A 17,604-nucleotide genomic window follows, 5' to 3' on the forward strand; every position below is an offset into this window, starting at 1 on the left:
GATGGGTGGTGGATCACTCTCCCGCTCATCAGTGGACTGATCCTGACCATTTTGGGCCCCTTTTCAGCCAGCTTCAGCCCCTTTTTGCCATTATGGAGCCAACTTCAGCCCTGAATGGCCAGGATTGGGTCCAAAACAGCCAGGATAGGTGATGCCAGGGGGTGTGGCACATGCAAATCAGTTATACTAATGACTCACTTCCGGTGATGGCAAGAGGTGTGGCATATGCTAATGAGTTCCTCCAGCTCTTTTTCTATGAAATGACCCCTGCACCCTATGGAAATGTTTTACTGGGGCTGGGAAAAATGGGCTGCCACCTAGAATCGTTTTTATGACTGAACTGTTATTTATTGTGGTTTTAATGTTACAATTTTAATGTAAATATAATTTTTGATGTTATCCACTCCACACCTGTTCGCTGGGAGAGCGGGCTACAAATGTAATCAATCAATCCGTCTAGATGGCATACAGCTGCTGCTAGCTCCCTGTCAGCAAACCTACAGGATCTTCTTCGCTTCCCCCCTTTGCCCAGCTTACAGGTGGACTCCAGCCAAGTCCGAGTGGACCAACAGATCCCTGCTTGTTTCCAGGATTCTTGCAAAGACGTTGGTGTGCATCTTCCTCTAATCCTGCAAGGCATTTCTTAAGCAAGGGCATATTCTCAGGATCACTGATTACTTTATGTCTTTACTGTTAAGAGAAAAAAAGATATCATAGCACTGGAAAAAGTACAGAGAAGGGCAACTAAAATGATTAAAGGGTTGGAACACTTTCCCTATGAGGAAAGATTGAGGCGCTTGGGGCTCTTTAGCCTGGAGAAAAGACGACTGAGGGGAGACATGATAGAGGTTTACAAGATAATGCACGGGTTAGAGAAGGTAGAGAAAGATGTGTTTTTCTCCCTTTCTCACAATACAAGAACTCATGGGCACTCTATGAAATTATTGAGCAGTCGGGTTAGAACAGATAGAAGAAAATACTACTTTACACAAAGGGTGATAAACACATGGAATTCGTTGCCACAGGAGGTGGTGGCAGCTACAAGCATTGCCAGCTTCAAGAGGGGACTGGACAAATATATGGAGCAGAGGTCCATCAGTGGCTATTAGCCACAGGAGATAGATGGTATTCTCTTTGTGGGGAGGTGGTGCTCTGTTGTCTTGGTGCTGGAAGGAAGGCAGTGGGAGGGCTTCTGGTGTCCTGGCCTCACTGACAGTCCTTTAGATGGCACTGGATTTCTAGCCACTGTGTGTGACAGAATGTTGGACTGGATGGGCCACTGGCCTGATCCAACATGGCTTTGCTTATGTTCTTATGTTCTTAGATCCTGAGTGCGGCTTTGTAAATTTAACTGGCAGAACAAAATTAAAAAAAAAAACAAATTAAAAAAGCAGACCATGCAAGACTGAAATTGGTTCACGTCGGCTCTGCAGAATAGTGAACACACTGTAAGTTTATTGGGCTGTGAATCAGTGCTCTGCTGATTCGAATCCCTCTACTGCCATGAGTTCAGCAGGTGGCCTTGTGTAGGCCATTCCTCTCAGAGCTAAACTACACTAGATGGATTACACGAGGACGCTCAAGTGAAGGGAGACGTAATCTTAGCCGGGAAGCGTAGTTTGAATTTCACCTCTTTCTACAGAGCCGGCAAAGATCTCTCCTCAGAGGGTTTGTTAATTTCCTCTTTGCCTCCCAAAGGCTGTGACAGTTATTAACAAACCCTCTGAGGAGCGATCTTTGCCAGCTCTGTAGAGAGAAGTAAAATTCAAACTATGTTTCCAGGCTAATATTGTGTCTCTCTTCACTTGAGCATCCTCGTGTAATTTGTCTCGTGTAGTTTAGCTCCCAGCTCCAGTTCCCCAACTGCATTGTGGTATAATAACAACACTATCTTTGGACTTCCTGTTTGGGATCCATGGAGGTCTAACGCAGCTCCACTTGCGGAGCTGACCGGACTGCCGTTTTAACCGGCCGGCGGGGTGAAAATAGCCCGCGGCCGACTGCTCTCAGGCGGGGAGCAGGCAAAGAACGCTCAAGACCGTAGGGTGAGCTAGATCTCGGACGAGGGGGGGCTCTATACAACGAGTCTCCCCCCGATCCTTGAGGTCCCACCTTGCGACGGGTCGGCTATAATCTCTGCGGCAGTTTTGGGGCCAATTCGGCTGGCATAAGACCTACATACCCAAGCATCGATTGGGGGAAGAAGCTGAGAGGAGAACTTAAAATCGAAACAGCGATTACAACCCGAGAAAAGTGAAGAGAAGGTAAAGATCATTATCTTCTGAGACGGGACAGATTGATAAAAACAGAGAGGAAAAAAAGTAGATTTTTAAACTGCAACAGACTAGTGAAAAGGAGGGGAAGACTCGGCAGGAATTGAATTTAAAAAGAGACTAAGTTTAAAGAAGTTATTAAAGAAATGGGACTATTGTTTTGAATACCTGTGGCTTTGGAGCTGTGAGAAAAAGACACCATCGCGAGATCTGCTGTGGGAAGACGGGAGACAGGAAGTGCGTAATAACAATAGAGTGGCTGGAGAGAAGCGGCCCTTGCTGGAGGGCAGGAAGTAGGGAATCGCCATTTTTGAAAGGGGAAGGGTCGCGGCTTCAGCGGAAGAGGAAGTAGGCCATCTTGGATTACAAAATCATAGAGAAACCATAGAGAAAAGACGCCCGACATTTTGGACTCTTTAAAATTTAATTTCTATAAGAAGACCGGGACATTTAAAATAGAAAAACGTTAAATTTTACGCCACGGAGTTAAGGAAGAGAGCGGATTCGTGGGAGCGAGCTAAAGCAAGCCCCACGATGTCAAAAAAAGAGTGGCAATCGGCAATAGAAAACCTGGATAAAAACCTGGACAAAAAACTTTTAGATATGATTAAAGAACTTAAGGACACGAAATTGGAGCTGATAAAAGAGGTTAAAGAGGTTACACAGACAGTAAAATCGGAGCTGTCAGAAGTGAAAAAAGGTATGGAAACAATACGAAGTGAATTACAAGGAACGCAGCAGAGAGTTAAAACAGTAGAAGACGCAATGGAGAATTTAGCAGACACGCAACAAACAGAGATGAGATTGGTGAAGGGGAGAATGTCAGTTGCAGAAACTAAACATATGGAGAAGCAGCTACGTTTTCGTGGCTTGCCAGAAGTGGAAGGAAAGTCAGCGCAAGAACAGATGACTGAGGTGTTGGCTGAGTACCTGGGGAAGGAGGAGGAGGAAGTTGTGGCTATCCTAGATGTGGCATACCGTGTGAATTCGAGAATAGCAACCCAGAGGAAACTACCAAGAGATGTGATTGTGCAGTTTACAACACGAAATATGAAAGAGAGGATTGTGACAAAACAGTTTCAAGATCCATTGGAGATTGATGGCAAGACGATTATTATAATGAAGGAACTGCCCAGATCAGTGTTACTGGACCGGAAAAAATATAAAGTGCTAATTCAGATTTTGAAGGACATGAAAATCAGGTACAGATGGGAGTTACCGGAAGGAGTGTCCTTTGAGTTTGGAGGGGCCAAAAAACGCATCAGATCTGAGCGAGAGATGGAGCGATTTATTAAGGACAATGAAAAAGACTTACCAACAAGATCATGAGTATGGAGTGTAAAGTATTATCTTGGAATGTAAATGGACTAAACTCACCGAATAAGAGGAAAAATACTTTTCACTGGCTACTAAAACAAAAATGTGACATTGTTTGTTTGCAAGAGACCCATATCAGAAAGCAGGATGTAAAATATTTAAAATCTGGAAAATTGGGCAAAGAATATGTAGCGGCCTCCAACAAGAAAAAAAGAGGAGTGGTGTTGTACATAAAAGAGGAGCTACAGCCAAAATTTGTTATGAGAGATGTGGAAGCTAGATTTGTAGCAGTGGAATGTATTTGGAATTTAAAGAGAGTGTTGGTAGTCGGACTTTATGCACCTAACGGTGCAAAAGAAAGCTTCTTTGAGGATTTAAGGAAGCATTTAGACGATCTTGCATACGACCAGATAATTCTTGCTGGAGACTTCAATGGAGTGACAGACTTGGAACTAGACAAAAAGACTACAACGGCACAAAAGAAAAGAGGACTATTACCAAAGCTTTTTTTTGAGTTGATTCAACAAGAGACTCTTGAAGATGTATGGAGGAGAGAATATCCTAAAAGCAGACAGTTTACTTTTTATTCTGCAAGGCATTCTACATTATCAAGAATTGATATGATCTGGGCCTCAAAAGACTTAGCATTATGGACTAAGGAGGTAGAAATAATGCCTATGGTAGGCTCAGATCACAACCCAATTATGTGGAAATTTGGAAAAAAGAGAAAAAGGAAAGCATGGAGAATAAATGAGGACTTGTTACAGGAAAGAGAGAATATGGAAATACTGAGAAGAGAGACAAAGATTTTTATACAATACAACGTGAATAAAGAAGTACCAACCAATAAAGTTTGGGATGCTTACAAGGCGGTTGTAAGGGGCATACTAATGGACTTAAATGGTAGAGCAAGAAAGAAGAAAGAGGAGAAAAGACAAGAGATTGAGGAGAAAATAAAAGCCAAAGAAATACAGCTAAAAAAGAGACCAGGGAAAAAGAAGGTATACCAGGAAATTAAAATACTTCAAGAACAGCTAACAGCAATGAGCAATAAAGAATTGGAGTGGAATCTCAAAAGACTGAATCAAAAAGCGTTTGAGGGTGCTAATAAACCTGGGAAGTACCTGGCATGGCAATTGAAGAAGAAAAGGGAAAAGAAGATAATAAATAAAATTTGCGAAGATAACAAAACGTATTTGGAGCAGGCTACCATTAGTAGAGCCTTTTATAAATTTTACGCTAAGCTGTATAATAAAAAAGAAGTAAACAAAGAATCAATAGCGTCATATTTGGAGAAAACCAAACTTCCAGGAATCTCGGAAGCTTGGAGAAATAAGTTGAATAGTGAAGTAACTGACGAGGAAATAAGTAAGGCAATACAATCTGCAAATCTAGGAAAGGCGCCAGGGCCAGATGGACTTACGGCTAAATTCTATAAGACAATGGCTAATGAACTGGCACCATTCCTAAAAGAGGTGATGAATGGGGTTTTAAGGGATCAAAGGATTCCAGAAACTTGGAGTGAAGCGAATATATCATTGATCCCAAAAGAGGGCCAAGACCTGACTAATGTGAAAAATTATAGACCTATATCGCTACTCAACAATGACTATAAAATTTTTGCGAAGATATTGGCGGAGAGATTGAAGGGGTGGCTCTCGGAAGTCATAGAGGAGGAACAAGCAGGCTTTTTGCCAGACAGACAAATAAGAGACAACTTAAGGACAGTGATCAATGCTATTGAATATTATGACAAGCGTTGTGACAAAGAGGTTGGTTTCTTCTTTGTTGACGCTGAAAAAGCGTTTGACAATTTAAACTGGGACTTTATGTTTGCCACTATGGAAAAGCTACAATTGGGAGAAAGATTCATCAGAGCAATTAAGGAAATTTATAGAGACCAGACTGCAGCAATTGTGGTGAATGATGAATTGACCAAGAAATTGACGATAAGTAAAGGAACAAGACAAGGTTGCCCGTTATCTCCATTGTTGTTCATTTTAGTATTGGAGATTCTGATGATACAAATACGTCAAGATGATGAAATTCGTGGAATAAAAATAAAGGACTATTCATATAAGGTCAGAGCATTTGCGGATGACATAATGTTAATTGTAGAGGACCCATTGGAGAACATGCCAAGAGTGATAGATAAGATCAAGGAGTTTGGAGACTTGGCAGGTTTCTTCATTAACAAAAAGAAGTCAAAGATATTATGCAAAAATATGACTAAGCAGAAACAACAATTGTTAATGGAAACAACGGATTGTGAAGTAACAAGTAAAGTGAAATATTTGGGAGTCGAATTAACTGCAAAGAACATAGATCTATTGAAAAACAATTATGAAAAACTATGGACTCAGATAGAGAGAGACTTGATTAAATGGAATAGATTGAATTTGTCATGGTTGGGCAGGATTGCAGCAGTTAAGATGAATGTGTTACCAAGAGTAATGTTTTTGCTACAGACAATACCAATCATCAGAGACTCCAAACAATTTGAAAAATGGCAGAGGAAAATATCAGATTTTGTTTGGGCAGGCAAGAAGCCTCGAGTGAAAGTGAAAGTTTTACAAGATGCAAAGGAAAGAGGCGGAATGCAACTGCCCAATCTGAGACTTTATCATGATGCAATCTGCCTAGTTTGGTTGAAAGAATGGATGACATTAAAGAACAAGAAACTATTAGCCCTAGAGGGATATAAAAAAATATTTGGATGGCATGCATATTTATGGCATGACAAAGTAAAGGTCAACTCGATGTTCCTGCATCACTTTGTTCGGAGAAGTCTATACATAATCTGGAAGAAGTACAGAATTTATTTACAAGAAGGAACCCCTTTGTGGGTGGTTCCATATGAGGTGATAGACCCGAGAGCTGTTGATAATGAACAACAATGTTTAACGTATAAAGAAATAACTAAAACTGAAGCATCCAAACTTAGAATAAAGACACAAGAGGAACTATCACCTAACTACGATTGGTTCCAGTATAGACAGATCAGAGACTTATATAATTCGGACTCTGTAAAGGGAGGTATACGAATAGAGAATTCGGAACTAGAGCAGACCCTTCTTAAAGAAGATAAGAAAAGAATATCCAAGGTATACCAAGTACTGTTGAAGTGGTATACCGAGGATGAGATAGTTAAAACACAAATGGTGAAATGGGCTATAAACTTTAATAAAGAAATAACAATGGAGGCATGGGAATACTTGTGGAAAACTACAATGAAGACAACGACATGTATTAATATCAAAGAGAACATTTATAAAATGATCTATCGTTGGTACATGACACCAAAGAAGATTGCGCTAGGGAATTTGAATACTTCTAATAAATGCTGGAAATGTAAGAAGCATGAGGGCTCCCTCTATCATATGTGGTGGTCGTGTGAGGTAGCCAGGCAGTACTGGGGGGAAATAATAAGAGAAATGAGTGAAATTTTACAATTTCAAATTAATAAGAACCCAGAACTCCTGCTACTGAACTTGGGAATGGAGGGAATTCCAGCCCAACACAGGACGTTGATATTTTATATGACAGCAGCAGCTAGACTTTTGTATGCGCAAAAATGGAAAGTACAAGAAGTGCCAACTATTGAAGATTGGACTTACAAATTGCTGTATATGGCTGAAATGGATAAGATGACAAGAAAATTGAGAGATCTGGACTCAGGGCAGTTCAACACAGACTGGGAGAAGCTGAAACAATACCTGGAGAAGAAATGGGAGGTGGGAGGAAAACTGTGGCAGTTTGAGAACTACTGAAGTATTGAAGTAGAGGGGGGAGACTTTACCGGGGGGAGAAGAGATAAATGTGAATTAATAAGCAGTCAGATTAATAGATTGACATATATATAGATATATATAGGTTAACAAACAGAACATAGAGAAAATAATTAATTATAAGGACTAAATATAAGGAGCGATTAACTAACAATATTTTCTTTTTTTTCTGACAAGTTTTGTACCAAACTGAATGTCTGAAGATATAGATGGGTCAAATTGATTGACTACGTGAGGAGAGATATATAGAACTATTATAAAAAGATAGAATGAGTAATATATATAGAGAATAAGTCAAATTGTTTGATATAAACGAACGTATGATCTATATGGTTTATGATATATAGAAATACCTGAAATTGAAAAATTGGGATAAATTGTTTATCCAAGATGGAAACAAAGGCTTACAGTTTGGGCATATAATGTTAAAAATAGTTAAGGATGTACTGCTTAGAATAATGGAGAATATATATTTGTTTTAGATAGAGGAAGCTAATAAAAGTAAGGGAAAGGGGACAAAGGGTTGGAAAGCTGTTGGAAGTCAACAAAAAGGGGGGGGGAAAGGGAGGGGGTTAGAGATGAAAAAATTGGGGAAAATTGAATGTAAATGTGGAAATAATGGATTCTAACCCAATAAAAATTTTTCAAAAAAAAAAATAACAACACTATCTTTGTTCACCATCCTGAGTGGGGCACTTATCGGTCTAGAGGAGCAGTATATAAGCACGGTTGTTATTATTACTATGACTACTATTGTTGTTATCTGCGCTGGCTGTTTAATGCACATGAATGTAGCATTTAATTATTAAGAAGAGTGAAGAAGAGACTGCCTGGGAACTCTCCCCAGGGTTGTGAATTCCAGAACAAAAATGCTTATAAAGTACAACTGACTCTAGATGATGACTTATAGCAGACTGGAGACTTATCAGAATTGTTTGGATGACTTTCAGTTGCTACAGCCGGAGGAAGTGGAAAAGTTATCTGGAAGAGTGTGGCTGGCCTATCACTATACTCAGTCCTTGCTTTTCTTGCTTGTTGTATCTGGTTAGAACTTAGAGCCAAGCTACAAGTGACGAATGACACTTGAACGGCAAGTGAACAGACTCACGTGTATTCCTCCCTGTTCACTTGCGTACCACTTGCACTACGTGATCAAGTGGAGGGCAAGTGAAGTGCAAGTGAACAGGGAGGAATACACGTGAGTCTGTTCACTTGCCGTTCAAGTGTCATTCGTCACTTGTAGCTTGGCCCCTAGAAGGGATAGCCTGGTTGGGTCTTGAGTGTGCTAAAAACTTCAGTAAAGGAATGGATAGTTCTGGCTGGTTGCAAATATTGAGGCTCTCAAGCAAGTGATGGCTGTGCAGCTTTGGATTACAAGGTATGAATTTGCCATGTGCAACTCCGGGCTTTCCAGAATCATTATCTGGCCCCATTTCAACTTGTTTTCAGATCTGATTTGGGAACGGAGACTTTCTTGCTCACCATAACTTTGAGAACCTTTGCCAAGAGGGATATAGAGGGAGCATAACCCAATTCCTCTTGGGCCTTGTAGCTTTTAATACCATTGAATGTGGTATCCTTTTAGAGAGGTGGTCTAAAATGGGTACTGGTGATACTGCAGGGCTGGCTCAACAGATCCTGCTGCCCCAAGCAAACCTGAGAGCAGCAGTATGTGTGAGTAGGGCGCTTGTACTGCTTTTCGCAATAGCTCCAGCTCTTGTTCATGTTTTAGTGTTTATCACTTTATATCATCAACTGAAACAATATATGCTTTAAAATCTGAAAGGAGGAGTGAGATATAAACATTTAAAGTAAATAAAACTCATCATTTTAGCATATCGTTTAAGTGTCTGGGCTGTGAATCAGCACTCTGCTGGTTCAAATCCCACTACTGCCATGGTCATAGATCCAGAGAAGTTAGCCATGTTAGTCTGTAATAGCAAAATAGTAAAGAGTCCAGTAGCACCTTTAAGACTAACCAACTTTATTGTAGCATAAGCTTTCGAGAGCCTCAGCTCTCTTCATCAGATGCATCTGACGAAAAGAGCTGTGGCCCTCGAAAGCTGATGCTGCAATAAAGTTGGTTAGTCTTAAAGGTGATACTGGACTCTTTACTACACTATTGCCATGAGCTTAGCAGGTGGCCTTGGGCAAGCCACTCCTCTCAGTCCCAGCTCTCCAGATATATGGTGGGGATAATAATAACACTAACTTTGTTCACTGCTGTGAGTGGGCACTAATCTGTCTAAAAGAGTGGTATATAAGTGCAGTTATTATTTTATATAGTCATAAACTGTGCACTTATGTGATAAATGTGCCATGTTTCGTACGCCCACAACTATACATACTACTACAGCTTTCTTGAGTTTCTTCATCAGGTATCAATCATAATATCATTCCAAAATGTTTTTGCTTCCGAACGCTCATAAAATGCTGAAGTGTTTTTTGCCTTTAATAAGTCTGTTCATAAATGAATTTCTTCTATGCAAAAGATCCAGAGGAGTTAGCCATGTTAGTCTGTAGTAGCAAAAATAGAAGAGAATCCAGTAGCACCTTCAAGACTAACCAACTTTACTGTAGCATAAGCTTTCGAGAATCACAGTTCTCTTTGTCAGATGCGCATCTGACGTAGAGAGCTGTGATTCTCGAAAGCTTATGCTACAGTAAAGTTAGTTAGTCTTAAAGGTGCTACTGGACTCTCTTCTATTCTATGCAAAAGAAATTCACATATGAATAGTTATTTCATTAAGGGCCAAACTAGATGTTTGGATTTTTAAAGAGTTGAGTCTGGATTTCCCAGACCCAACTCAGGTCTCCTCACAGCAACACGCAGCTGTAAGGATCCACAGGAGTTAGCCGTGTTAGTTTGTAGTCGCAGAATAGTAAAGAATCCAGTAGCACCTTTAAGACTTAACCAACTTTATTGTAGTATAAGCTTTTGAGAACCACAGTTCTCTTCATCAGATGCATCTTATGAAGAGAGTTGTGGTTCTCGAAAGCTTATACTACAATAAAGTTGGTTAGTCTTAAAGGTGCTACTAGACCCTTTACTATTCAGCTGTAAGGAAAGGCTTTAAAAAATAAAGGAGAGCCCAAATGGTATGTGCTACAGGGGAAAGAAAAGATTTCTGCTGTCTACCCCCCCACCCCAAGCAGTTTTTCCACAGCAAAATAACACGGGGGTGGGGGGAGTTATTTCCCTGTTTTTACTGTTCCACATGGAGTATTTTTTTTAAAGAAGCAGGTAAAGAGAGAGTGCCTGTCTTTTTTCCTTTCTACAGCTAGCAAAAGTGTAGAAGTGTGCGGGTGGGTTTTGATTAGCAAAACAATGGCAGGGGTGCAAGCGTAAATTGCTTTCTCCCCCCCCACCCCAGCATGCCACAGCCCCAGTCAGTACTGGAATGCCTCCCATTTGGCAACTACAAGCCTTTAAAAAATATTCCAGAAATTCGATCCTGGGTCTCCCGCATCCTGTCTGTTTTACTTCTGGCGAAACGTGAGGCATTGGCATACGAGTAATTTCCTGTGCCCTGTGTGCAGTCTAAGGCTCAGTGTCTGTGCAAAGGGCGTACCAAGACGCAAAGGGATTGGCCTGTGTTTTTTCCCTGGAAAGAAATTTGGAGACCGGCTTTGTAATATTTTAATCAGAATACTATTGATAAAGGTAGCCCTGATTGAAACTAGACTGAATGATAGGAAGTGGAGATTTCCACCTGTGCTTAGTAGTTTTCTCCTCCTTTTCTCCACCTGCACGCATCCCATTATGGATTTCGCTCCTCAGCAGCAAGCATTGCTATGCCACTCACGTCTCCAGGAGTCGGGTGTCCTTCATAGCAACCCAGCCAGGCTAGGAGAATTCCCCCCCCTCTTCCCAGCATGCTGTGCGTCTGACAACACTATATAGAGTGGTAAAAATAGCCAGGGAAGACATGCAGGGCAGTGTGCTGAAGAGAAACGGGCTGCTTCCCTCGCAACCCCCTGTGTCCCCTGCCATTCCAGCGCTGAGAGGTAAGCTTGAGCATTACCAGGTCCCATCTGCAGAGAAAGATGTTGCAGCTGTTGCTATTTTTGCAGCTGAAGATTGTATTTTGAAAATATTTTTTCCCATTCAGATGATCACCCGTGGAAAAGAAGATGAAAAAATAATTCCATTGTGCTGTTTAGCTAGGAATTCAGCAGCCGGGGATGGTTGAAAATGGGCTGTCTGTGTGTGTTTTGCAGGCCAGCTGTCTTTGCATGTACTTAGCAGGGTGTGGGAAGCAACCAAGGCGCTCTGCACTAGTCTGTATTTAATCCTTCAGGTCAAGGTGTCAGTCATATACTTCGTGTGTGTCATTTCATCTGTGCCTGCCAATGTCCCCTTTCCAGACGCTTCCGGTAATCTGAGACATGCACAAGTACTGAATTCCAGCATTTTAGCTCTTCTGGAAGCTCCTGTCTCATCTTGGACAATGACCTTCAACAGGTGTCTTTGCTCTTCAGGCGTGCAGGTAGTAGAATGGGCTACGGGCTGCAGGTAGTAATTGATCTGACTGATCCTTCACATTAAAAAAAGAACCTCCCTTGCAAATAGAAAACTAGCACTGCAGGAAAACTGTTCTACCCTCATCCCTTTGCTTGCTGTGCTGGTTTTCTTCTTGCAGGGGGTTTTATCATAGTGGAGCCTTCCAAATGGTGGGTGAACTCCTGCAAGCCTCAAGCAGTACAGCCAATTCTACCATTTCATTGTCTTGCATGTGCAAACCAGGTTTTTCTCCACCCTGTCATAATTTACAGAATTTAGAGGAATTATGAATCCAGGAGGTTCGTCAACACAAGCAGAGAGCAGGAGATCTCTGTGGAGCACGTTCCTTTGTGTTTCAGCCTGGCTAGGATTCTGAGTGGCTCATCCAGAGGAAAAAGAGTGTAAGTCACCCCTGGGTCCAATTTACTGAAATGCCCATTCTCCCCTATAGTGAACATTAAGCAACAATTTTGTGCATGTATAGTGAAGAAAAGCAGCTGTACTGTTCTGGATGCATGAATGAGTTCTCTCTGTGTGCGTGTGTGTATGTATTGTTGCATTCAAACATAGCAACAAGCCAGTAAACTAGGATGTGCCTGAAGCGACTTGTTGCTTGCCTTTGCGTGCACCTCCTTTCCCCCCCTCTCCCCTCTCTCACAGAGAATCCTAGTTAGAAATAAACTCCACTTACCCATGATGTACAAATGCAGGCATGTGCATTAACTAGAACTAGGTTTCCCCCACAAACTGATATTCTGGTGTAGAACCTTGCTTAGTGATTGCAGCAATGGGGAACTAACTTCCATCAGCCTGCACGTCACCATTTGAACCTCATGTGTAAATGGAGTTTGTTTCTAACCTGGATTCTCCCTACAAGTAGAGATGCGCAAGGTGCACGTCCACAAGGAAACTGGGTTCATGTACACCAGGCTTAATGTCACCGTGTTGTGACATCTTAATGTAGCTTACCTGTACATGTCAAATTAAGATTGCTCTCTACAACTGTAGACACACGTTCCCGTCTGCTACTGGAAAATCCCTTCAGGGTTAATTCAGCAGTGTGAAGGGGGAAATGGTACCAGTAACACAAAAATATTCTGGCCCGTGTGGGCTGGAGACATGAAATAGCAAGAGGCTGGTAGCTTCTGTGCCACGGTGCTGGCTTTTGTTATGAAGTGAAGTTCACATCCCAAATCCTGTCCATAAGATGCCAGAGCATTCCTTTTGAATGTTTGATTCACAGTATCTTAAGCAATGTGTATAACCAAATCCCAGAGTTATCATTTTGTGGTGCACTGTGGAGGGGGGCTATTTTTTTGGAAGAGACAGCCATATACCTCATAATCTAACAACCAGGGCTTTTGGAACAATTCTATGTATCGCGTTCTAGATTTCTAGATAGTGTGACTGTATCCTACTATTTTTGATACCCGCGGCTGGTCAGATAGTAAGGGCTACTAATAATACTTAGTATTTACATTGTACTTTCAGTGTTCAAAGTAATCTTGAGAACAGTCCTTTAAAGTAGGACAATCTTATCCCCATATTTCAGGTGAGGAGACTGAGGCTGAGAGGGGGTGGCTTGTGGAAAGCCACCTGCTAGGTTTGGAGTTTAGACGAATGGATGAATAGCTCATTTGCTTAGCCACACTAGCTAGCCAAGCGCCTTTCTACCTGTTTTATGTACCTGTGAAACACAAATTTGGAACCCTGGTTTGAAATCTATTTGGCTCCTCTCCTTTAGGATTTTCCTCATGTAATATCAGTGAAGGAGCTAATAACACTGGAAGTTCTGGATGAGAGGATGCAGGGGTCATTTCGTAGAAAAAGAGCCGGAGGAACTCATTAGCATAACTCATTAGCATAACCTATTAGCATATGCCATGCCCCTTGCCATCACCAGAAGTATGTCATTGGCATAACTGATTTGCATATGCCACACCCCCTGGCATCACCTATCCTGCCTGTTTTGGACCCAATCCTAGCCATTCAGAGCTAGGGTCCAAAATGGCAAAAGGGGCTGAAAATGGCTGAAAAGGGGCCCAAAATGGTCAGGATCAGGCCACTGCTGAGTGGGAGAGTGATCCACCACCTGTCAGAGGCCCTATCCGGGCCGTTTTGGCCCCAATCCAGGCCGAAATGGGCCCAAAATGGCTGAGAGTCTGGTGGGTGGGGCCACCTGACATGTGACCTCTTTGGGGAATTGCTGGAACTGTGTTCCTGCACATTCCCCCTCGAAATGAGCCCTGAGAGGATGTCTGGCTCGCTAAGAGCCAAGCTACAAGTGACAAATTACACTTGAATGGCAAGTGAACAGACTCGCATGTATTCCTCCCTGTTCACTTGGCATTCACTTGCACTCCACTTAACCACATAGTGGTCAAGTGGAGCGCAAGTGAATGGCAAGTGAACAGGGATGAATACACGTGTAGCTTGGCTCTAGTAGAGCATCTGTTTGGGTTGGATAAAGGTCTCAGGTTCAATCCCCAGCAAAAAAGGATCAGGTAGGAGGTTGTGTGTAAGGCCTGAAACCCTGGAGAGTCACTGCTGAATCTATGGCCGCTTCATATGTGTTCATATATATGTCCGTGTTGCTTACCCCCTGCCTCCCCAGTTTCACTTCGGTATTCTCCCTTTAGACAACCAGCATGGCATAGTGTTTAGATTGTTGGACTAGGATCTATGAGACTCAAAATCCCCACTCTGACATGGAAGCTTGCTGGGGGGCTTTCTCTCTGCCTTATCTACCTCGCAGGGTGGTTGTGCGTGTAAAATGAAGGAAGGAAGAACAATGCTGTATGCCACTTTGGGTCCCCTTTTTGGAGAAAAAATGGGGATATAACTATCTAAATCAGTAAATAATCTAAATAAATAATATCTATGGCATCTGCACTTGAAGTCTACTCTTGTGGTCGACCTTTAAAAGTTTCTGCCAGTCACAGGCTGATTCCGCACACGTTGGATAATGCACTTTCAATGCACTTTATCAATCGTTTGAGGTGGATTTTTTGTTCCGCACACGAAAAAATCCGTTCCAAATGATCTATAAAGAGGATTGGAAGTGCATTATCCAATGTGTGCGGAATCACTCTTAGTCTTCTTTATAATCCGCTTTCTGCATTATGGCACATCATGCCTAAGACAGGTCTGTTTGTTTGCTTTGTTTTCCAGTTCTGTAATTCTAGTCCTACTGCAGTGTTTATTGGATGTCTTATTGTTGTCTGGTCAGATTTTTTTTTTAAAAAATTGTAATCTTTTGAGACGGGCAGACTATAGAGGGGCCAAAGGCCTGCTTCAGTTTAGGGCAACTTCATTAGCTCAACAGCTTCTGACAGCAACCTGAGGTAAAAGTGATGGTGTCAACAGGGAATAAATCTTTGATCACGCTCTCCTAAGCTATCGCTGGAGGCCAGTCATTGAATTACCAAGGGCCATTGTGAGATATGAACAGTGTGTGAAGTCAGCAGGCTTACTCAAGGGTGGCTGGACTTGACCAGGAGAGGAAGCAGCACATGACCGGCATGAAGAAGGTTCCCTGATCTGCCATCTTCCCACCTGCCCTCCCAAAGGTGAATCCAGAACATTTCAGGGATACAAAATGCAGTTGAAAGACTGGGTTTAACTGTGTTTGTGAGTGGCCCTCGATGAGTGGGGTGAGGTGAGGCAAAACCCCCAGGAAAAGTAGATGAGTGGATAGGATCCGGACAAATGAGGCAACATTTTAAACAATGGTGCTTGTTAAAGGGACTGAAGAGGCATTTCTATACAGGGAGGTTAAAGTGTGAGTGTGAGGTAGTGTGAATGTGAGAGACAGTGTGGGTGTGAGTGTGTTTGTTTGTGTGTGTGTGACATTTAGACTGGAAGAACGGAGTAAATTAAATGCCCTTTCTCCAGCACCTCTGATATAATCAAAATAGGAGTTCCCACCCATAGCTTCTTTTACCTAATTCTAAAAACCCTGGGAGATCATGAATCGCTTATATCTCATGTAGTTTTGGTCTCTTTCTCACTGTCCCACCCCCCTCTCACAGACAGACAGACAGACAGACAGACAGAGCATGTGAATCCAGTCTGTTAATGGGGTTTAAAACCACAGTGTTGTCTTAGCCAAGAATGTTCTCTAAGGCTTTCAATGGGTGTCCCTTCTAAACTTTCCCTTCCAGATCTCCAGACTAATCATCCTATTTGGCTGCTGAAGCCTGGAGAAATAATGGAAAAACCTGGGGTAAGGGGGTCTCCCACTTTTTATGCCCCCCCATTTTTTAGACAGCCCCCAATTTTACTGTCTCCCTGCCCTATGCATGTTTCACATCTCTGGGCGTAGGAATCCTTGAGCACAGCAGCCGTGCTGACATACTGTCAGACAGGAGTGCTCCCCACCCCTCGCCCTGGCCCGCTTTCCCAACACCAGGTCCTGTCTGGCTGCTCCAGGCAAACTGATACTCTGGCTAGAGCTTCTCCAGCAACAACTTGCTACAGTCCCAGAATTCCCCCCCCCCCCCCGTCCCAGCAGAGTTAGGTGGACATACCCAAACTTGCTCCAGGATTAAATCAGAGTTATCACATCAATTTCTCATTCTCTGGATGTTCAAATGGGTGCTCCAAATACTGGATCCGGTTCAGCACAGACCCAGGTCCCTGGGCCTTGCCACAGGGCACCAGAACCTGGGATGCTCAGTCCCAGCCATGGCATTTTCTTGCTGTTCCTCCCTCGCCACGCTTCTAGCAAGAAGTGGGGGAATGGAGGGGACTCCAGGGAATGCTCCCGCAAGGACTATGGATCAGGTTGGGTGATCTAGTCTGAAATAGATCCAGGGAGCAGTGCGCACGCACGCGCACTCACAGCTACATTGGAGACTGCTTCCTTAGCTTGGTTGACATCCCCATTTTGCATTCCCCATGCATGCCAAGTGGACTGGCTGTGTCTAAAGCCCCCTTTATACCGGGTGGGACATCAGATTCGAAGTGCTGAAACAGGAGAGCCCTATTGTCTGACTCTGGGTGCACCCACATGGCAAGGGTTCTCTGTTTTGTATTCATCACTGCTGCACCTGCATTGCGCATTGGCAATGGAGCTTGCACATGGAATTTTCTATACACTTTTTTCCATCAGCTGTCATTTCGCCTGCGTCCCCAAACCCACACAGAAAGAAACCCAAACCAGAAAGTTTTGAGAGCTTTAGCTAAAAATTGATAATTGCTATGACATTGTAGTGCTGTAGCTATTTTTTTAAAAGCCCTTTGTTGGCACGATGGTGGAAGTGGCATCTGTGGGGGCCTAATGGAGAGAAAAGGGTACTGATGTGGGCAGGATCTTGGACCTTCCCATCCAGACAGTGTGAAAATGCTCTTGGGGCTCAGACTGCGCTTTCCCCAAAAAGATTGGAGAAAAGTACATCTGGGAAAGAGCATACCGAGGACGGGGAAGGGACAATTGGAGCACATTTACAGCATGATGTTGTGTAGATGCTTAAAAAAAGCATCCTCTAGTTTGAAAACCAAAGTAGAGAGAAACCTTGAAGCAGCCACTGGGAGAACCAGCTGCTCAGGTTCACAATACTTCCCCCTGCAAAGGTGTGGATGTGCACCCTGCAATATTTATGGCTGTGCCATACTTAGAACTCAGGAGCAAGCAAAATCTCAAGGTCAGCTGGCCTTATTAGGTGTGGCTGGAGGGGACTGTAACTGGACCCTCTCCTTCCCTTTCCAGTCAGACCACCGG

At 42.8% G+C, this 17,604-nt stretch overlaps 1 protein-coding gene across 2 annotated transcripts in view; it reads left to right on the top strand.

Annotated features, from left to right (window-relative positions):
- AK1 (adenylate kinase 1) overlaps positions 1-17,604 on the top strand; it is a 77,047-nt gene that overhangs the window by 29,678 nt on the left and 29,765 nt on the right. Inside the window, exon 1 of one of the 2 annotated variants that reach the window (XM_054998375.1) lies at positions 11,301-11,386. The exons of the other annotated variant lie outside the window; for it this stretch is intronic. The gene's annotated coding sequence lies outside the window, so the exon portion shown is untranslated. Of the gene's footprint in view, positions 1-11,300; positions 11,387-17,604 lie in introns of those variants that run through there. 2 annotated transcript variants of the gene reach the window in all.

Source organism: Eublepharis macularius, chromosome 14 (genome assembly GCF_028583425.1).
Source record: "Eublepharis macularius isolate TG4126 chromosome 14, MPM_Emac_v1.0, whole genome shotgun sequence".
In the NCBI taxonomy this organism is placed as follows: domain Eukaryota; kingdom Metazoa; phylum Chordata; class Lepidosauria; order Squamata; family Eublepharidae; genus Eublepharis; species Eublepharis macularius.